This window comes from Monodon monoceros, unplaced genomic scaffold, assembly GCF_005190385.1.
Source record: "Monodon monoceros isolate NGI ecotype Baffin Bay Population unplaced genomic scaffold, NGI_Narwhal_1 Super_Scaffold_14, whole genome shotgun sequence".
In the NCBI taxonomy this organism is placed as follows: Eukaryota; Metazoa; Chordata; class Mammalia; order Artiodactyla; family Monodontidae; genus Monodon; species Monodon monoceros.
Window position 1 is genome coordinate 59,096,611 of NW_021703770.1, and position 23,637 is coordinate 59,120,247.

Below are 23,637 nucleotides of genomic sequence, written 5' to 3' on the forward strand. Positions count from 1 at the left end.
TCTTTCTCTAAAATTTGGTAATATATAATTTCATGGTCAAGAGAAGGGATAACTAGAGAACAGACATGTTCTGAGTATATTTACCTGTAACTACCCTCTGGAAGCTTCTGGAAAAACTTTTGCTTTTCTAAACAGATGCAACCTCTTCTTTCTTCTTCCACCTTCTTTCCTTCTGGAAAGAAGACATGATGCCTGGAAGTGCTGCAGCCATCTTGTATCAATGAGACACAAAGCCAATCCACTTAAAATGCAGAGTGAAAGGATAGGAGCCTGGGAATCTCCTCACCAGTTCCAGAATGACTGATGTGAGAAAAAGATTCATATTTGTATAAGTTGGGTTTATGAAACTTAAAGTCAAAAGCATTCCTAACTGACACTATTAACCATTTCTTTCATACCACACATATTCCAATAGACTGTCACTGACTCCACCAACCAGAATTCAGCTAGAAAAAATTTTTAAAGATTATGTGAATTTCTCCCTGCATTTACTATTCTTAAAATGTGTCTGATTCATTTAATTTTTTTTCTTTTGAAAAAAGTTTAAACCTCCACAAAAATTGTAAGAATACAATAGACTCCTATGTACTTTTCATCTAGGTTCACCAATTGTTAATGTTTTGCTACATTTCTCTCTTCCTCTCTCTGTCTCTGTCTCTATTTCTCTCCCTCTCCCTCTCTCTCTATAGATAGAGAGATAGAGAGATAGACATAGATATAGTTGTAGATAGATATAGATAAAGATATAGATATCTATATATATAACATGTGTAATTTTTTCTGAACCCTTTGAGAATAAGTTGCAGACATCTTGAACTTTAACATCAAAATATTTCTACATGTATCCCTCAGAAACTAGGATAGTCTCTTATATAACTACTATTTAATTATGAAATTCAGGAAATTTAACATTGGCTCAGTACTATTACTAAAACATGGGTCATATGCACATTTCACAAATATCCAGTACTATTACTAAAACATGGGTCATATGCACATTTCACAAATATCCTTATGTTGTTAATGGTGACTTTTGTCTTGAGGAGAGTCTGGTCCAAGATGACACATTGGTTTAGTTGTCATATCTCTTTAATCTTCTTTATTCTGGAATGGTTGCTCAGAATTTCTTTGTCTTTTACAAAATTGATTTTTTTTTTTTTTAAAGAGAAGTGGCTGGTCGTTTAGTAGAATTTCCCTCAACCTTGGTTTATCTGGTAGTTTCCTCCTGATTAGACTCAGGTTACACGTGTTTGGCAGGAATGAACATTGGTGATGCAGCATCCTTCTCAGTGCATTGTGTCAGGAGGTATGGGCCAGTTTTACCTATTACTAGAGGAGTAAATGTTAATCACGTGATTACAGTGGAGTCCAGCTTATTCTTATAAATCTACTGCCTAAGCCCTCAGTGGGACAGAGAGTCATCTTTCTTAAGTGATTGGTGGCCTACACGGAGTCATCCCCATGGTTTCCAGGATAGACTCTGAATTACAGGGCCCTTAGGTAAGGGATGGGTTCAGGATGTTCCTTGGAAGCTGGATTTGGAATAAGTGGAGATCACTCGCTCAAAGATTCAATGAGCCCATTGCCAGACTGTTTTGCAAGTCGGTGGAAAAGGGTTAATAAGGACACAGGACATCTGGTTTCCCTTAAGGAGAGTGGAGCTTCCCCCAAATATCACTCCTTTACACCTGAAGAAGTTAAACGGTCCTGTTCCCATGGAATCCTCAACCAATGTAGCCCTGATCTGTGATTTATATAAAAAGTAGCTGTTCCTTAATTTTCCCCACAATGGCTTCATTCTTACCTTATGAACCTGCTTTGTCAGTGTTCGCTTTGATTTATGGAAGATTTCAAACTCCCCAAATAACTATTCCTTTTCTTTTCATTAAAGTTAATCCCCACAAAGACACTTTCATCCGCCGATTAGTCATGCCCCAGTGAACCCTGCTAACCAGAGGCTAAGTTATTGATGTGTTAAAGATGTAATCTCTAAGTCTTGGGACCACTGAAGAAACCCCAACATGTTATTTGACAGTCAGAATCTCACAATGTATGGCCTCCTTTGAGCAGCCTTGGTCGCACGCGTTCCTTGGGGTCCATAAATCTCTCTGGCCCAACTGCCTGTGAGGGCTGAGTTATTGCGGGGCCGAGTTTAAGCTGCCAACACACACTGCCCTGCACCCCAGGATGTCATTCGTGGTGCCTTCTCCAGACTCCAGTTTCCATTCCCAATAACATGTATTCAGCATCGAATCTATTACACCAGAAGCAGCAAGCCCATTGTTTTATGCCCTGCCTGTGGCCTTCCTCATAAATTTGCACAGACTTAGAAATCAACAAGACTGCAATTTGGGTGTGATATTGGCCTCCTCCTCCTACCCTCTTCCTACCTGTTGATTTTGGGTGATATGTATTCTTTCTTTCTTTCTTTCTTTATTTATTTTTGCGGTACGCGGGCCTCTCACTGCTGTGGCCTCTCCCGTTGCGGAGCACAGGCTCTGGACGCGCAGGCTCAGTGGCCACGGCTCACGGGCCCAGCCGCTCCGCGGCATGTGGGATCTTCCCAGACCAGGGCACGAACCCGTGTCCCCTGCATCGGCAGGCGGACTCTGAACCACTGCGCCACCAGGGAAGCCCTGTGATATGTATTCTTGGCTCAGCCATCAGTGAGCCTTATTAGATGGTGACGAGGTCCTATCTGCACAGAAAAGCAGCCTTCATGGAAATGGAAATGTGTAATAATCCTTCACCAACTAATTTTAAATTTATAGATTAAAAAAAGTGTATCTTAGACCTTTTTACATATATGAGGTTCAGTTTGGTCCCGTTGAGGCCGATATTTCTCATCTGGCAGGACAGTTCATGGAGCTGCTGCATGTTCATGGGGACTTGCATTATAGGATGTTTAGTGTTTAGCATCTTCAATGCTCACAGTAAGTGGCAAGAGAGACTCCTAGTCATTGTGACAATCTCAAATGCCTGTAGATTTTTTTCCCCCTGCAAACATTTTACACTGTCCCCTGGGAAGAAAGCACTCCACTCCCTGCCCCTAGCTAAGAACCACAGCCTTAAACAAAAGAAAAACAGAGCAGTGGGTACCACCTTTCCAATATATAGACAGAAGACCAATCCCAGGAAAATACATCCTTGACCCTGGCATTAGATCCAAGTTGTTGTTGTTGTTGTTTTTCAAATAGCACTCATGGTGAACTCCAAATTTTGACTTGACTTATCTTGAGGCTCAGGAAGAAAGTTGCTTCCCGGCTCATTCAGGTTATTGGCAGAATTCAGCTCCTGTGGTTGTAAGACTGAAGTTCCCGTTTTCTTGCTGGAGGTCTGTCGGGACCTGCCCTCATCTTCTAGAGGCCACTCCTATTCCTTCGTAGGTGGTCCCCTCCACCTCACACCAGAAAATCTTAAATCTTTCTCACGTGGAATCATTCTGCCTTCCTCTTCTGCCAACAGTTGGAGGAAACTTTCACCGAGATCGATAACCAGCCTACATTCTCTTTATTGAGATGTGCCCACTGATCATGAGCTTGGATGTTGGGGCAATGTCAAATTGCTATAAAATTTTCTGATGGCTTACTGTCAATTTCTGTACCTAACTCTTGGAAAACAGTTTCTTTTCTTTTCTTTTTTGAATTTTGAGTTTTATTTAATTTATTTTTTATACAGCAGGTTCTTATTAGTTATCTATTTTATATATATTAGTGTATATACGTCAATCCCAATCTCCCAATTCATCCCATCACCACCCTGCCCCCGCCGCTTTCCTCCCTTGGTGCCCATACGTTTGGAGAACAGTTTATTTTCTAAAATAAAAATCATTTAAAAACTTGTTTCAGTTACACAAGAGATAGATGAACACATTCTTCCAAAAACTCAGAGCACTGCTGTGATATTGTAGTTTATAATAAAAGATATATATTTGGTCTTCATCTTTGGTTCCGGCACACAGCTCCTAAAACCCTTGGAATATACTAAGTGATGAGAGTGATAAAGGTGTCTGTTACATTAATAAGGTGACTTTTGGAAAGCCGTTAGGTAACCTAAGGATGGGGGCTGCTTCCCAGGGGAACCGAGCATGTGATTAGAGGGTTGGAACTTTAAGTCCCACCCTTGACCTTTGGGGAAGGGAGAGGTCTAAAGACTGAGTGCAATCACCATTAGGCAATGATTTAATCAATCATGTGTCTGTCTGTAATGAAGCCTCCATAAAACCCCAAAAGGACAGGGTTCAGAGAGCTTCCAGGCTGTGAACATGTGGAGATTTGGGGAGAGTGCTGCGCTCAGCACAGAATCTCTGTGTCTCTCCCCACATACCCTGCCCTGTACATCTCTTCCGGCTGGTTGGTCCTGAGTTATATCCTTTAATAATAAACTGGCGATATAGTAAGTAAATATTTGCCTGAGTTCTGTGAGCCGCTCTAGCAAATTAATTGAACCCAAGGAGGGGGGTTGTTGGAACCTCTGATCCCAGTTGTCAGAAGCACCGGGAAGGACCTGGACTTGCTATTGGCCTCTGAAGCTGGGGGTGGGCAGTTTTGTAGGACTGCACACTTAACCTGTGGGATCTGACACTATCTCCATGTACATAGTGTCCGAATTGAATTGAATTAATTATTTGATGTTGGGGAGCACACTCACTGATCAGCATTGGGTGCAGAATGGGAACTGCAGACAGCTAACATCGTCCTCAGCCACCTTTCCCCAATCTCACCACCTTCTCCTCTTTCCAGAAGAAACCACGGTTATGAATTGGTGGATATATATCCAGATCACTTTTTTTTTTTTTTTTGCGATACGCGGGCCTCTCACTGTTGTGGCCTCTCCCGTTGCGGAGCACAGGCCCTGGGCGCGCAGGCTCAGCGGCCATGGCTCACGGGCCCAGCCGCTCCGCGGCATGTGGGATCTTCCCGGACCGGGGCACGAACGCGCGTCCCCTGCATCGGCAGGCGGACCCTCAACCACTGCGCCACCAGGGAAGCCCCATCCAGATCACTTTTAACACCTTACATACATTTATACGCACACCCAGAAAATAGATAGTATTATTTCATGTGGGTGTTTTTATACAAATTGCTATCATACTGTACATATAATGTGAACATGGCTTTTATCACTTAGCAATATGTTTTGAGGGTTATCTCTATTGATCCATATAGATGTGATTCATTTCTCTGAAGTTACCATGCATTGTTCTATTTAGGCATTTCCCCATGTGATACATATCTATAACTTTCACATTTAAAAGCAATGCTGCATTGATGGTATTGCAGGTGCCCCCTTGTACTGAGGTACAGATGTTTCTCCAGAGAAGCTGCCTTGACGTCTAACAGTTGGTCATGGAGTAGGAAATCTGAGTTGCAATATTGTAATAGATATGTTAAATAGTTGCCCCTAAGGTGATACGAACCCACGAATCTAATTAAAGCCCTCTGAGGTTTCCCTTTCCCTACATCTTTACCAGCACTGATATTATCAAACTTAAATATTGCCAATCCCATAGGTGTGAACTAGGGCCTCATTGTTTTAATTTATGTTTCCCTGCATTCTAAAGAGACTAACTCCTTATATGTTTATTGGCCATTTGTATTTTCTCTTTTAAAAACTTTATATTCTTTAACCATTTTTAAATTAATTTATTTGTTTTTTCTTATTGATTCATAAACATTCTTTATATTCTTTTTACTAATCCTTTGCTTGCTACATATGTTGCAAATTTCTCACTGTGTTGCTAATATTTTAACATTGTTAATGGTGTCTTTTGTTGTGGAGAACCCTTTGTTTTGAGGTAGTGAAATTTTTCATGTTTTTGTCACCTAGCAGGGTGATAGGACAAGGAGAAACCCAGGCATTTGTACCCAAGGACACTTTGAGTTCTCTGTGTTTCTTGCCATTTCTGAGGACTGTGGGTTTACTTCCTCTCAGTTCTGAGCTCCACTGTTACCACGTCTACCTCCTGATCTCATTCTCTTTCCAGGCCAGGGCAGGACAGCTTGAGCGGGCAAACGGTTCCACCCAGAACCGACGTCGTAGCTCTTGGTGTAGGTCTGCAGCTCCATTTGTTAAGGTCTGCTGGTCCAGTCCCAAGTTCCACGTTGGGAACGGCTGGTACTTCAGTCCATAATTTCCCACGTTATAGGAAACCCCAGCCCTTGCTTCTGTCCCAGATTCCACACTGGGAACAGCTGGTGGCACCTGCAGTTCCCCATTTGTTTGGATTCAGTCAGCCATCCCCATTCTTTGGGGTCTGCCGGTTTAATTCTTTCCCTAATCCCCAATTCCATGTTGGAAATTGCTGGTGGTGTGCACAAGACCTTCTACTGGCCACCCCACAGTGATATCTCTTTGTTTAATGCTGGTGTCCACAGTCTTCTTTCTTCAGTTACTGTTGGTTTCTATTAATGTGCACATGAGGTAAAGGCTATTGCTAATGAAAATCTCGGAAGCCAAAAAGCTGCAGAATTGGTGGGCATAGATCTAGCATGTGAAAGCTGTTAGAGTGCTCACCATGTAAGTCTAAGACACCTGTGTTGGAATAAGCTGGTCATGAAATAGGTTAGATTGACATGAGATCACCTGTCAACCTTAAGAAAATTTCCATGCAACAAGGTACACTGTAAAACACCACACAGTCTCCAACTCAGTGACAAATTCCTCTTAAGAATTAGTTTGGGGCTTCCCTGGTGGCGCAGTGGTTGAGAGTCCGCCTGCCGATGCAGGGGACACGGGTTCGTGCCCCGGTCCGGGAAGATCCCACATGCCGCGGAGCGGCTGGGCCCGTGAGCCATGGCTGCTGAGCCTGCGGTCCGGAGCCTGTGCTCCGCAACGGAAGAGGCCACAACAGTGAAAGGCCCGCGTACCACAAAAAAAGAATTAGTTTGGCCCCAAGAGACTCAAAGGCTTAGCTAATTAATTGATTGATTGATTAAAAAATATTTTCCTTAAATTCCAAAGAGTTGAGCATGCCACCTTCTGCTTATTTTACACCTAAGAACTGTGGTCCTGGTAGCTGTAAGTATCTAACAAATGTCAAAATTTTACTAAGACAACCTAGAACTACAATGGCCATTATGGGGAATGTTCCAATTAAACAGAATGGCTCATTTAACAAGTGCACTTGAAAGCGAGGGTTCCCAAATTAAACAAGCTGAAAAGGATACCTATTTTAATTGGCATGCAGAAGACTCCAAAAGACTTCAAAACTCCAAAATAGCTTCATTGAAAGATTTGTTGCAAAAGCTAATGAAAAATTAAAGATGTAAGAGGTACCTAAAACCAAAGACTATAAGACTGACATAACTCCTATTGCTGTCCTCTAACCTCCTTTATTTGAGCACTCATTCCAGTAAGTCTCTGTCTGAATTGCCTTTCTACTCTGAAGATATTATCAAACAGTTACCTTTTTAAAATAAGACCGCTGGAGGATACAAGCTATCCTCTTCAGGTACCTTTTACTCTTTGGTCAAAGGCTGAACAAAGGACCATAGTTAAAGAATTTCCTAAACCCAGGAAGGATCCTCAAAATATTTTGTAAATGGATCATCGCCTGAGATAAGTGGATTCATAAAAAGGCAGAAAACAGGATGGGTGGCCACTGGTTTGAGTGAACTCATGACCAGAGCTGAGCACTTTGAGAGGACTTTGGAGGCGCCCCCATATTTACCCTATGGGAGGGGCCTCCCATATGGCCCCCTCTGTGAGTTGATGAGTCTCTGAGGGATTTTCTAGTAAACTGTGACATTATTCCCTTAAACAGCCAAGGGAAACTAAAATGGAAACTAATGGAAAACATTGCCAAATTCTGGTAGATGCCAAAGCCTACAGAGGGGGGTCCTGGGAAAACTGGTAGAAGTCAGCTAAGGGTGGGAATTCTTACCAAAGTTGGCTCTCCCAAATCTCTGCGTGTAGTACCCGGTAAAGAGAGAAAAATAAAATATCTTTTGCACCCTCTTTGGGGATACCTCTTGAGTCCATAGGGTTGTCACCAGATATTTAAAGGATTTTTGAAAATGCCTGGTAGGAATTTTTTTTTAGGCTTTCTCCCCTAAATTAAATGTACCCAGAGGGAAAGAAAAACATTCCAAAGATAAAGCTCTAATTCTTTTGATTTTTCCCTCTTAGTTGGAAATCTTCTCCCTGACGTAAAGAAGCAAATTAAGAATAATGTAGTCGGATGAGCAGTTCAGCCCCTTGTTATCATTTAGGCTACAACCCAATTCTTGGAAGAATTAGAAGCAACTATCTTTATTCTACAAATCTTTGCAAGACCAGAAATGCAGCTCTCCAAACAATTCCACCTACCCTTTTAAACAACCTCACCTGTTCATCACAAAAGGTTTGTAGATATTGTAAAAACTCTGGCCTTAGGGAACAAAAAGTCCTTCTTGGGGGAACTTTCGTTCTTTCTCTGTGCTTTTGAGATATAAATATTCTACCTGGTCTTCTCCAGGAACTCTTATCTAGGTCACCTCTTTGAAATGAAAACTTCAGGTAGGTAACTCTTAGCAGAAGGAAAACAAAAGGGGGAAATATTATTTGAGATTTAGGCAAATGAACAATCTGTGTCTTCTCCACAAATATTAGCAAAAGCTTTGCCTGAGCAGGGAATCTTATTTCATCTGCTAAAAACACAATTTGAATACAACTTATTTTACAAATAGTGACTTTTGTATCATTGTACCTGATTTATAGCTAAAATCTTAGAACAGGGCTTCCCTGATGGCGCAGTGGTTGGGGGTCCGTCTGCCGATGCGGGGGACGTGGGTTCGTGCCCCGGTCCGGGAGGGTCCCGCGTGCCGCGGAGCGGCTGGGCCCGTGGGCCATGGCCGCTGGGCCTGCGCGTCCAGAGCCTGTGCTCCGCAACGGGAGAGGCCACAACAGTGAGAGGCCCGTGTACCACCAAAAAAAAAAAAAAAAAAAAAATCTTAGAACAGAAGCTGTAAGATCTCTGTTTACATGTATGTTTACATATGTACATATATACATGTTGTGGATGTGTGGTACTTTTCTCCCTCTAGATGGAAGTACCAAAATTCATTTGTAAAAGAGCTCCATTTAATTGGTTTAAAGAAAATGAAATGCTTGTATGAATTAAGTATTCCTAAAATTCTCAAAAATATAATAGAAACTAACTCAAATACTTTTCAGGTTCATGTGATCTGGGAAAATATTCAGAATTCAGTTGTAGTAATGTAAAAGGCAGTTCATAATTGTTTACTTCTTTCACTAAAAATTAAGGTTTTTGAGCATTTAAAAATTCTAGTGCAGTTAGCTCTTAAGCAACATGGGTTTGAACTATGTAGGTCTACTTATATTTTTTTTCAATAAATGTGTACTATAGTACTACACTATCCACAGTTGGTTGAATCTGAGGATATGGAACTGCGGATACAAAGGTCCATCTTAAAAGTTATACATGGATTTTCTACTGCATTGGGGCAGGGGGCTTTAGCACACCAATCCCCACATTGTTCAAGGGTCAACTGTATATGTGATTAAAACTACTAGAAATAATAGGGGAAACATATCTGTATGCAAGGAAATAGAAAGTATTTTTGGTAAAACATGGTATGTGGAATAGAGATGCAATTTGTTGAGGGAAAAGAAGGTAATTTTGTTCTAAACTGAGGCTGGTTATTTCAGAATGAGAGAGAAGTAAAACAGGATAAAACCTGAATGTAAAGAATAAAGTTGTAGAAAGTATGTGGAAAAAGAATTTTTGGAAAGGAATTTTATGTGTGACCAAGCTGGCTAAGGTTAAAATGACTTTATTTGAGAGAAAAAAAGAGTTTTTTGAAAAATTTATTTATTTTTGGCTGTGTTGGGTCTTCATTGCTGTGCGCAGGCTTTCTTTAGTTGCGGTGAGCAGGGGCTACTCTTCTTTGCAGTGCACAGGCTTCTCATTGTGGTGGCTTCTCTTGTTGCAGAGCGTGGGCTCTAGGCATGCGGGCTTCAGCAGTTGTAGCACATGGGCTCAGCAGCTGTGGCACACGGGCTTAGCTGCTCCGCGGCACCTACCCGGACGAGGGCTCAAACCCATGTCCCCTGCACTAGCAGGCAGATTCTTAACCACTGTGCCACCAGGGAAGCCCAAAAACAGAGTTTTAATATCAGAAGTAAGCTGATGCAAAATTAAATTTTGGTTTTCTCTCTGTTAAAAGGACAAAATTTTCTTAGACTGTTGGTCAGCTCTTGATAAGAGATTTTAAGAGGCTTTTCTTTATCTTCTACAGTAATCTGCCTAGAAAACAAAGATTGTCATCAAGTTCTTGATTATTTGAGAAAACTGGCTTAAGAAAGTGGTTCCTTCACCAGGGTCTTTCCTTGACTAACTTGATTTTGATTTGTTCGGGTTTTAGGGGCCATGGCTCTGAAGTGCACTCCAGACTTATAATAATTGTAATAGTCTCCCTGGTGCACTGTATTCTCTCAAAAGCTTTACATGCATGTTTGCAGTCACTGACCACCAAGCAAATGCTCTCCCTAAGACTGGAACATGAAAAAGGGAATGAAGAGAATGACCAACTTAAAAAATGTGAATCAAAAGTCATTACCTGTGAATTCCAAGTTCAACAAAAACTGAGAACTTCGGAGTGGTAGCTGGATGTAGCACTCACGCCTTAAATTTTGGTCATATCTCTCAGTTAAGCTGAGAGTTTGATCAAAAGGGGAAATTGTTTAAAAAAGAAACAATGGGCCCAAAATGGAGTCACTCGTGCTAAGCCCCACATGAGCAAACCAAGACTTAATATTATATCTAACCTATTTTCAGCTTCAGCCTCTCCCAGGAATGTGATCTTTAACCAGTCAATCTGGAATTACCTGGTCAGCAGTAGTGAGGTAATCTGCCTGATAGACCCCTACCCTCCCTCAAAGGAAAGTGACCTTCCCTGAAACAATCCACTCTTTGTTAGAATAATTTCCTTGCCTCCTTTTCCTCCGAGTTCCTTTTTTTTTTTTTTTTTTTGGCCGCACAGCATGTGGGATCTTAGTTCCCCAGCCAGGGATCGAACCTGTGTCCCCTACATTGGAAGCACAGAGTAGAACTAATATCATTTTACTGTTTTTCCTGTTGCTACCCCCTCCTTCCTCTTCAATCTCAATCTTTTGTAGGAAAGTAATCCCAGGTTAGCAAGAGATTACTGTATTGTTTTTCTTGAAGTAAAGTCGTGAATAAACTCAGTTCTCTTCTTTTTGGACTGTGTGGTAGCAGCTTTGCTGGGCTCTTAACCTGAGGGGGTAAAATAGAGTGAGTAAAGGCTTCACTTTCCTTTCTCTTGGCTGTGAAATGAACTTAGCTTTAATGTGACAAAAGTAGAGTTTGTGCTAAAAGTCAGTGGGCCCATCGTCAGTTTGGGGACACACAGCCTCTTCCCTCAGGCTATAGGAGGCACCATGGATCTCACCTCGGATCACCTATTCCAGGTCTGAAGGTATCTATCAGTGTGAGCAAATTGTCAATGGATGTAATTTATTTAGCCTATCAGAAGCCTTGGCCAGTCTCCACAGCTGCTAGTAAAAATATTCTGTTACCAAAGATGGGATTAAGTGTAATGTTTGTTATGGATCAGAAACTGACTTAGAAGCAGGAAGCAAAGGATAAGACAAGCTCTGGGCAGAAAAGCACAGACAACAGAATCCTCTATTACCTGTCATCGGAAGTGGTCTTTTAAAAACCACTTTTGCAAACCATACAATGTACGAAGTACATCTTCAGTTTTGCAAAGGACAAAGTTAAAAGCTCTGGAATCTGACAGATCTGTCCTTGGGCACATTATTTAACCTGTAAGCCTCATTTTTTCTAATCTGTTGAATGGAAATAACTACCTTTTCATTGGGTGATGAGGATAAATGAGGTAACGCACTTTAGATTAGTCCTCTGATAAAACTGTTAGTCTTACTTCTGAGAGGCAAATACCAACCTGATAGGGATGAACTACAGAAAATCTTAATGAAACTGTATGTTACGCCTGGAAAATGTGTGTTCCAAAACATATAGTTACCATCATCATGAAAACTCTGGGTTTCTTCCAGCAACATAAATGTTATCTGGTGGTACCACTTTCACCCAGTGGTCTGAGCTTGAGACCCGGGGCTCACCCTTGGAACTCAGCTTCTCCCTCCCCACTCCCACCTTGTTACCAAGTCCAAGCTCACTCTGCTCCCCACGTGACAGGCCAATAAATCGGGAGATGAGGTGTTGAGGCAAGGAAGGTGACTTTATTCGGAAAGCCCGCAGCCCGAGAAGATGGTGTACTAGGGTCCCCAAAATACCATCTTATCGGGGTCTGGATGCCAGTTTTTTTTATAGAATCAGAAGGGAAGTAGAGTAAAAAGGCAACATAGTGAGGGAGAGGCAGGGAGGAAGTAAAGTAAAAAGGGCCATCAGTCTTGCAAAACATCTCCTGGAATAGCCAGCCGTGGGGAGGGGATGTGTTAATTTCTTCCTTCTTGCAGCCATCCACAGGTGGGTAGGGTTCCCTGAGGCAGGCCATTATGTATGATTATAATAATGAAAGCAACGAACAGCAAAGGCTAAAGTCAAAGAAGCAGATCCAACATGGAGTCAAAATTGGCTCTTCCCTGCTGTAACCTCACCCCATCTATTCATCTGGTCTTGTCTCCAAATATTGGTCACTTTTTCTCTCTGCCTCCCAACCCTTGCTTTAGATCAGGGATTGGCAAACTTTTTCTGAAAAGGCCCAGATGGTCAATATTTTTTGCTTTGCCAACCTTATAGTCTCTGTCACAGCTACTCAACCCTGCCGTTCTAGCACAAAAGCAACCATAGGCAATTAAGTAAAAGAATGGATATAGTTGTGTTCCGATAAAGCCTTATTTACACATACAGGTGGAGGGCCAGATTTCACCCACAGGATGTGGTTAGCTGACCCTCGACTTGGACCCCCGTGATCTCTTAAAGATTAGAACTGTGCCCGCCCCCCAGGCCTCCCTGTAGACCTGATCTAATCTTGTCACTCCCAATTTGAAACTTTTCAATGGCTTCCCATTATTTTTGCAAAGGGTGATCTTGCACCACATCACTAGAGTCACTTGAGCTGCTTTATAAAATGCAGAGTTCCAGGCTTTTCTCTGGAGCCACTAAAACAGCATCTCTGGGGGGACGGGCTGGGAAGCTGGGTATTAATGAGCCTCTCGTGGAGTCTGAATGCAGCAGTTCTCAAAGTGGGGCCCATGGGTCCCTGAGGGTTCACCATTTGCCTTTGGGAAGTCTGTGATGCAGGGTGGGAGGAGAGCCTCACAGAGGTGATAGCTGAGTTGAGGCCTGAAGGAGGAAGCCACCCTGGGCAGACCTCTGGAGAGAGCGTTTCAGGCAGAGAGAACAGCAAGTTGAAAGCCCCTAGGCTGGCGAGTCTGGGGAGGAACAGTGAGAGAGGAGGAGATGAAGCCAGAGAGCAAGGGACCAGGGCAGATGGCATCGAAACTTGGCTTTAACTCACGACAAAATGGGAGCTGTTGGGGCTTCCCTCGTGGCGCAGTGGTTCAGAGTCTGCCTGCCGATGCAGGGGAACGCGGGTTCGTGCCCCGGTCCGGGAAGATCCCACATGCCGCGGAGCGGCTGGGCCCGTGAGCCATGGCCGCTGAGCCTGCGCGTCCGGAGGCTGTGCTCCGCGACAGGAGAGGCCACAACAGTGAGAAGCCTGAGTACCGCAAAAAAAAAAAAAAAAAAAAGGGAGCCGTTGCAGAGTTTGATCGATCGAATTATGTGAGCTATTCCAGGAATTTAGCCACCTCTTCTTCACACGCTTCTTTCATTCCTTCCTCACTCTCCATCTGAGCATTTCTCTCTCTCCCCCCCTGTGGGCTGCAAGTTCCTTGAGGACCCAGCCTCTGTCTTACCTGCGTTCATCCTCAGCACCAAGCGATGCCCAGGGCCCTCCCCGCGTGGACTCAACGAACACCGAGGAAGGTAAAAATGCCTTTGCCTTCCTCTGTGGCTGGGTTCTGATTTTGGTTCGGTAAGAACTCCTTGAGAAAAAAATGCAATCTTTTTCAAAGAAGCATGAAAAAAATTTTGTTTCCTATGAGTGGCTTAATAAATGACCTATTTATCTTTTTAAAAAAATCCCACCGTGAGAAACACTTTGCCGGAGAACAAGAAATCAACATGCCTTTCCTTTGTGATCACGAATACATCTGAATTAAAAATGAGTATTTTCCGGAAGCAATTCTGTGGCATTCGAGAAGCAAATCCCACTCTTCTGGATTGGGTCATCAGGGAGTTTCACAATTCTCTTTTCCGCTCTTCTCAGAACGTAGCTGGCCTCCTGTGGTTGTGGGACATCTCCTCCACTTCCCTGTGAGGATGTTTCGGAGCAGCGTTTTCCTCAGCACCATCTGAGGAGGGAATGAGGCACCGTTTCCATTCACCACAAGAGCAGCTTCCCGGCCGAACACCCCAGCGCTGCAGGCTTGGCCCCTCTCTCCTTTCTGGCTCAACCTTCTCTTCCTTTCAGAGTTCACAGCCAGTCACCACACGATGGGAAACCTAGGATCCCAAGCACACCTCCCTGTGCGAGGCCACCAGGAACACCCTGGCCTCCATCCCTTTACTTCCAGAAAGGACCTAAGGGAAGAAAAATTGCCCACATTCCTTTCCAAAGCTGGAAGCGTAATGAACTCTAACGGAGGCGATTTTAGGAAGAGGAATGTCACTGCTCAAAGAAATCGCAGTATTTTATTTAACATATATCAGTGTGTGTGTGTGTCCCACACAGTGCTTTTGTTCCCACCAGGAGCTGTCTGTTCTTTTTATCTGTATTTATAAGAAAGAGTCTAGATGGATCTAGAGACTGTCATACGGAGTGAAGTAAGTCAGAAAGAGAAAATCAAATATCGTATAATAACCCACATATGTGGAACCTAGAAAAATGGTACAGATGAACCGGTTTGCAGGGCACAAATTGAGACACAGATGTAGAGAACAAACGTATGGACACCAAGGGGGGAAAGGGCGGGGGAAGTGGTGGTGGTGTGATGAATTAGGCGATTGGGATTGACATGTATACACTGATTGTATAAAATGGATGAGTAATAAGAACCTGCTGTATAAAAAAATAAATAAAATAAAATTCAAAGAAAAAAGAAAAAGTCTAATAGCCCCTCCTGCTCTGTGTCTAAGAAGTCATTTCCCTTTGGGACAGCAGTTTTCAGAAGAGCTGACTAAGAGTTTCCTTAGTGCTGGAAGATCTGTAATTCCTTCCCTCTAGATTGGAAAAAGCAGTATGTTATGAGCCCCAGGGGCAGGGGCTGTTGCTATTTTCTGTTTATGTGATTGGTGCAGGGCCTGTCATGTGGAAGGGATGCTCCATTAATATCTGTTAAATGGAGGAGTGTGAGGTGTTACATAATTTTAAAAGATTAACTTATTTGCTCCCCAATATTTCTTTCTACCCCATAACCTTTGCTCCACCCCGAGACAGACCACCACAGAGATGCATTCATTGCCTCAGGGAAGGTACGATTGGAAAGATGGGACTTGGGGATTTTTGAGGGAATGTGGGGCAGAAACCATTGATTTGGACAAATGCCTTATGAACTAGATTTCCTGAGTTAGTGGAGAAAAAGTGGAGAAGTAAGGATAGGGGGGAAGGATGAGCACCCCACCCTTTCTCCCCCAGCATTCCTATAAGCCACATCCCAAGTAGAGAGCTGACAGCACAAACTTCAGGTATGCTTGAGGAACCTGAGGTAGATGAGACCAGAGATCTGACTGAGCCCAGGAGGAATTGGGTACCAAGATCCCAGAGCAGACATGGCTGTGATGGCCTCACCCAGGAGTTGAAGGATGTTGTCCATGAGCCCGAGGGCAGCACTGAATGGGGACCACCTGCCTCTGTGGACCCAGCCACAGAACATCCCTGGGGCTGTAGGGGACACCCAAATAGCTGGCAACCACCCGATCTGCTGCCTCTCTAATAGCTTAGAGAAGAACAGTGCCTGGCACAAAGTAGGCATTCAATAAATATTTATTGAACTAATGTATAGAGGTGCTCAATGAATATTTTCTACAAGTTGTTTGAGTACATTTTAACCCACTTTGTGTATGTTACTCATCTATAAAGTGGAGACATTCTAACACCCTCACTAGAGACGAGAGAAATAGCTCATCCATTGGTTATCAGCCATGCACCCTACAAGGCATGGTAGGGACCACACTGACACAGAAGACATACTCCCAGAACCCAGTATTTACTGGCTGGGAGGACAAGGCTTGGGGGGTAAAAGGAGAAAATAAGAAAAATAACTGTGTAAGAGCCAAATGAGGCTGATCATTATTGTCCGAGGAGTAGAGTGTAGGGTGAGATTATGGAGGAAGGGAATATTAAAATATAAGTAGTACTGAAGTGAGAGAGAGGGAATTCCCTGGCCGTCCAGCGGTTAGGACTCTGCGCTTTCACTGCTGAGTTTCGATCCCTTCTCGGGGAGCTAAGATCCCACAAGCCCCGTGGTGCAGCCAAAAAAAAAAGTGTGAGAGAGAGGGAGAGATTATGGAGAGGAGGTATGGCTGGGGAGAGGAATTGGATGAACAAAGAAGTCGAATCAGGAATGAGCATGGCGTGTTCCAGTTACAATAGACCATCAGTGTGAATGGCTGCAGTGGAAGGTTGATGTCAAGATCTAATCATTAGGCTAGAGGGAGGGGCCAGCCAAATTGTGAGAGTTCTTAATGCCAAGCTAAGGAGTCTGGACTTGGCACAGAAGCAAGACCGGTTACCTCATTCGCAGGGCCTAGTGCAAAATGAAAATTCAGGGTCCCTTGTTCAACCATGTAAGTTTCAAGACAATGCAGCAGAGCATTGAACCAAGTGCAGCACCCTCCTGAGCCCACGTGGGGTGCTGTGTGACCACCCAGTGGTACCCCCAGGAAGCCCCCAAGCTGTGTAAGTGTTGAGAGGGCACGGAGAAATTGTGAGCAGGAAAATGTCGGATTAAATTGATGGGTTAGAAGGACTCGCCACGGGTGCTTCCTCGGTGGGTGGGGACAGGAAGTGGCAGAGAATACCTATTAGGAAATCAGTGGACTTGTCAAGCACAGAGAAGGTTGGTGGTTGTAGAAATGGGAAGGGGGACATATGTGATGTGATAGGATGGAACAGTCTCCATGGGCTTAGGTGGGGAAGAACCCAGGTCCTCCTTAGTGATGTCACAGCTTAAGCCTGCGTCTTGGAAAAAGTTAGAATCATCGAGAGAAAGGGGAAGTGTGCAAAGAGGAGCTGGCTTTGGGAAGCTGGTAAGGAGTAAGCAGTCTTAGTCATGCTGATTATGAGATAAAGGCAGGCCTCCAAGAAGAAATGCCCTGATGTCCTACTGCCAGTTGAAGATGAGACAATAAAGTTCAGGTTTGGAAACGCGGATCTGAAAGAAGTGAAGAGCGTTGTGTAACTGTTGAGGTTGTGAGGCCATATGCCATTTGTCAGGAATGGCTAGATAAGCAGGGTGCTAAAAAACAGATGGGTACTTTAAAATAATATTTTCTGCCACCGCTGAAAGGAATTGGGCACTTAGTCATGATGGGGGATTCAGCAGCCTGGTGGAAGGTTTTTCCAATTGCTATTTCCACAGTGCGGTTGTGCAGAATAACAAAAATCTGTTTTGATCTTTTGGTGCTATGACATGGTTAAAAAAAAAAAAGGCTGAAGTACTGGTGAGAGCTTATCAGCGTTAACTGTCAAAGGGTCCATGTGACAGGTTCTGCCATCCCAACTCCCCACCTTTTCCGCACTTTTTAATGATCCATTTATTTTTCAGGCAATTCTTTCAGGAATTTGAAAGTTTAAGCAGGGGTTACAAGGAGAACTAACAGGAAATGTCTCATCTTTCCAAGTTTATTGTTGAGAGTGGCCAGATGTCATTTGTTTGTGAGTGGGAAATGGGAAGTTAGATCACAGAACCTGAAATTTAAAACTCGGTGTTTTAAAAAAAAAAAGGGGGGGAGGGGGAGTGGAGAGGAGAAACACACACAGGGAAGCCACTTTGCCTCCTGTGACTTACGTTAACAGTGTAGGGGAGCAGTGCTCCTAGCAAGACGCTAATATGAGAACGTGTTTTACTGTCTGCAGGCATCTCTGTCTTCAAGGTCTGTGTGCGCACAGCTGGTGTCCGCCTGGCCCGCCAGGGTGTTTGTGAGCTCTCTGCGGATCTGCCGTAATTATAAACCCCATGAAGGGCCAGGAATGGAGGCCAGCCTTCTTATTGGTCATCATGCCCCAAAATAGAGACTGCGAAAGGAACTTACAAAGAATCCTTCGGTATTTAGCACTTACAGAAGCAATTATATTGATTTTTTAAAAAATTACATTTGTAGCCTCTGTGGTTTAAACTCTGGGTCAAACACTTCCAGATTGTTCAGGTTGGCTGGCTCACTTCTGGCCCCTCATCTCTAATTGCTCACTGACTGTCCTGGAAATACCCTCTTCCTAGTCTCTTGCTGTTGCTACAGTGGGCTTTGGCAGGCTCCCTCTCGGCCAGGTGTTTTCTCCAGCAGTTGCCATGGCAGCAACCTACAACAGAGGTTCTGAGGGGCTTGGAATAGACAGGCCAGAGGTGGGGCCTGAGTTCCCTTCTCCAGCCCACGATTTGCTGATCCATCTGTCATCCTCAGAGAGAGAGCACGAAGTCCAGGATTACACTTCCTGAGAAGATGACAGGCTCCAGGCCAGACGCACAGACGTAAACTTGGAATTGGTTATTGGATCACTGGGCCCAACATGGGAAACTTAGATGAGTGAGAAGGTACAGAGCACAGGGATCCAACAGCAGCTCAGAGCTCAGAACTTCTTGGTCAGTTTTGCAAAGGAAAAGGAAAAGAAACCTCCCACCCACCTGCCGGGCTTTCAAGGGCAACAGGGAAGGTTCTCTTCAACTCCACTCCTCTTCCATTCAAAGTTATTTAGCAGGTTTTTCTCCCTTGGGCCCTGCCTAAGATCCTCAAATCCCCACTTTAGTATCCTCTTGAGGTTAAATCATTAAGGTTCATTTATGCAAATACTGAACAGGAGAAGCCAGCCCATTGCCTAAGCTCATCCGCCATATTGGTTACCTAGGCATTTACTGTCAGAGTGCCCGAGGGACGGGAAACACAAGAGGTAAGCTTTTTTTTTTTTCATTAATGGTTAAATATATATATAGTGTCTGTGTGTATATATGTATATATGTGTATATCTATGCACACATGTATATGTATACACACATATATATACATGTATGTGTATATGTATGTATATGTGTATATCTGTACACACACACATATATATACATGTATGTATATAGTATAGATGTGTGTGTTTGTATAATAAAATTTACCATTTTAACCATTTTCCAGTGTACAATTCAGTGGCGCTAAGCACATTCACAGTGTTGTGTAACCATCACCACTACCCATTTCCAGAAATTTTTCATCAACCCAAACAGAAACTCTGTACCCATTAAACAATAATTTCCCATTCCCCACTCCCCCCAACCCCTGGTAAGCTCTAATCTACTTTCTCTCTCTATGAATTTGCCTATTCTAGGTACCAACAGATAAGGTTTTAGAAATAACTTTGTTGTTCTTGTGAAAATAATACATATTTTTTTATACACGCCCAAGGAACACAGAAATGTACAAAGGAAAATTATATCATAACGTACCGTTGTCAACATTTGATGAACATCTTCCCCGACGTCTGTGTGCGTATAGACTTACAGAACCATAGGGGTCAGATAAATTTGACAAAGATGAGATTATTTAATACATGGGTGTCTTAAGTTAAACATTCAACTTTTCTTGAATTTAACAGAAAAAAAAGTAATCGAAGGTATTGCCAAACTTTAGATAAGTGATTCTTCACAACAAAAATATTAACTCTGAAAAACGTCCTCTTCATTAGTGAGGACAGTGAATATGTTGGACCTCTTATGATTCGTTGATCGTGTTTCTCAACTTTGGCTGCAGCGAGAGAAACCCTGTGCTGAGTGCCGGGCGGGCGTCTTCCTCTGCCTCCTGGCTTCCCCTCCTTCTCAGCAATAAAGCTTCTTGTTAGTTGGATTATCACTTTTACCTCATCCAGGTGATGGCATTTGCATTCAGAACAGGCAAGTTCTGCGGGTGAGAAGAAGGGAAAGCAAGGGGACCCGGGGGGCCTGAGGTTGAGGCGGATGGCTTCATTCCATGGGGCCATAGGCTTGGACCCTTCGTCATCATCGGAGCTGAATAGTGGTGCTGATGAGGGCAGGCAAATTTTCTGAGAGCTGACCATGGGCCAAGCCTTACGCTAATCAACCACCTTCCATGCATTAAGTTCCTCAGTCTTTACGTCCAACCTAAGATCAATGCGATTGGCTAGATATTTTTGTTATTATTTTTGCTGTATGGATAAGGAGTGGAGGCTTGGGGGAGGAACTTGCCCAGGTCACAGAGCTGTAAGACTTGGGATCCCAGGCAGTCCGACTGTAGAGCTCACACTCTGTGTTCTCTCCACCAATTCTGTAAGGGAACAGCCATTGGATCTACAACTTCAACAAGGGGGCTCTTCCTAGTAGGAAACCTGAAGGTGAGAGAGATGGAAGAGGGGGCAGTCAACCCTTTATGTGGACATGATGTGTCCCCATGATTTATCTATTTGCTCTTCTCCATAGTATCCTTATTTGACAGATGAGGGAGAGACATGTCTTGACTCCTCCAGGGGCACATCTCGGGAGTCAATTCTGGGGCCAGACTCTTTCTATTCTGCTCCCTCCTCTGCTCTGAATGATGCTCCCTGGTCAATTTTAGTGGGGGGAGGGACTTCCCTGGCAGTCCAGTGGTTAAAACTTCACCTTCCAGTGCAGGGGTTGTGGGTTCGATCCCTGGTCGGGGAGCTAAGATCCCACATGCCTCACGGACAAAAAACCAAAATATAAAACAGAAGCAATATGGTAACAAATTCAATAAAGACTTAAAAAAATTTTTTTAGTGTGGGGAGAGGGCTCCCTTTAAAAACAGAAGAACCAAAAAAATAAAAAATAAAAAAAATAAAAATAAAAGCAGAAGAACCCCTTTTGAATCAACATCTTCTGTTAAGTGCCATATAAAGACAATTCAAGGGTTTTGCATTAGTTTCTTGAGGCTGCTGGTAACAAATTACCTCAAACTGAGTGGCTGAAGAAAACAGAAACGTATTCACTCAGAGTACTGGAGGCCAGAGTCCAAAATCTAGGTATCTTCAGGCTGGGCTCCATTGAAGGCTATAGGGGAGGATACCTCGCATTGTGCAACTTCTGGAGCTGCTGGTGATCCTTGATGTCCCTTGGTTCATAGATGCATCACTCCAACCTCTGCCTTTATCTTCACGTGGTCCTCTCCTCTCTCTCTTTTTTTAAAATTTTTAATTTTAATTAATTAATTTTTTTTGGCCGTGCCACTCAGCTTGCGAGATCTTAGTTCCCCGACCAGGGATCGAACCTGTACCCCTGCGGTGGAAGCGCGGAGCTCTAACCATTGGACCGCCAGGGAAATCCTTGAAAAAATATTTTTAGAAAATTAACTGAGGTCTGGTCTAAAGGTACATTGATGGTCTGAGGCTTGAGGTCTCCAGGTCCCCAGGAAGCTTATGCCAGTGGACAGATTGTGGTTTTACTTCGTCCAAGAGACCCTTGCCCACAGATCCTCTGCCATACTAATCCCTAAAATTCTCCTTTTCTTTCCTTTCTAGTCCCTCTCATACCAAATTTGAAGAGGCTTAAAATGGATCCTTTTTTGGTACCAAAGAGTTTCTCTAGGACGAAGCCTTTTTCATCATCCTGTCTGACTCAGAGCCCACCCCTCCTTGAATCCTTCCCTACTCATTCCAGGCCTCAAAACTCAAGCCTTCCTCTGAAATCCCAAAGGCTTTATTGCTATGCTGCCCACCAGCACTTAGCACACACCTCACCGCTGATGCTGGAGGACAGATGATGCAATGTCTTGTCTCCCTGTATCTCCCATCTGGATGTGAGCATGACGGGGTGTGAGGTCAGTGCCGCTTGAATGACACCTGAAGCCCCCGGTGTTCCTGGAATCCCCCAGATCAACAGGAAGACACTCCTCAGAATTCAACAGCTTCAGAAATTTAATTCATTTCAGATCTACTCTCTCAGCAACTTTCAAATATACGGTATTATTAGCTATACTCACCATGCTGTACATTATATCCTCAGGACTGACTTATTTTATAACTGGAAGTCTGTCCCTTTTGACCCCCTTCACCCATTTCGCCCATGCCCCCCTACCCACTGCCTCTGGCGACTACAGATCTGTTTCTATATCTATGAATTCAGGAGGGTTTTTTTTGTTTTTGGTATTTGGTTTGGGGGTTTTTTAGATTCAACATGTAAGTGAGACCACATGGATTTTGTCTTTCTCTGTCTGGCTTATTTCACTTCGTGTAATGCCCGCAAGGTCCATTCATTTTGTCACAAATAGCAAGGTTCCCTTCTTTGTATGGCTGAATAATACTCATATATATATATATTATATATATATATAATTTATATTTTTATCTATAAAGTATATATTATATATATATTATATATACTATATCTATAAAGTATATACTTTACATATATATAAAATTTTCTTTAGCCACTCATTTACCAATGGACACTTAGGTTGTTTCCACATCTTGGCTATTGTAAATAAAGCAGCAATAAATGGTGATGCAGATATATTTTTGAGTTAGTGTTTTAGGGGTTTTTTTTGGATAAATACCCAGAAGAGGAATTGTTGGATCATATAGTCGTTCTATTTTTAGTTTTTTGAGGAACCTCCATACTGTTTCCATGCTGGCTGCACCAGTTTACATTCCCACCAACAGCGCACAAGGGTTCCCTTTTCTCCACATTCTCACGAACATTTCTCTCTTACCTTTTGATAGTAGCCATTCTAACGGGGGTGAGGTGATACCACTGTGGTTTTGATTTGCATTTCTCTGACGATTAGTAACGTTGAGCACCTTTTTATGTACCTGTTGACTATCTGTGTGTCTTTTTTTGGAAAAATATCTATTCAGACCCTCTGCCCTTTTTTTTTTTTTTTTTTTTTTTTTGCGGTACGCGGGACTCTCACTGTTGTGGCCTCTCCCGTTGCGGAGCACAGGCTCCGGACGCGCAGGCTCAGCGGCCATGGCTCATGGGCCCAGCCGCTCCGCGGCATGTGGGATCTTCCCGGACCGGGGCACAAACCCGTGTCCCCTGCATCGGCAGGCGGACTCTCGACCACTGGGCCACCAGGGAAGCCCCCTCTGCCCATTTTAAAAATTGGATTGTTTGGTTTTTTGCTACTAAGTTGTATATGTTCATCATATATTTTGGATATTAACCCCTTATCAGATATATGATTTTCAAATATTTTCTCCCATGAATAGGTTGCCTTTTCATTTTGTTGACGGTTTCCTTTGCTGTGCAGAAGCTTTTCAGTCTGATATAGTCCCAGTTGTTTATTTTTGCTTTTGTTGCCTTTGCTTTTGGTGTCAAATCCAAAAAATCCATCACCAAGATTGATGTCAAGTAGCTTACCACCTATGTTGCTTTCGCATGAATTTAACCCTCTCAACAGGGCAATGTACTGAGTTGTATTATTGTCTCCATTTTAAAATGAGAACACTGTGG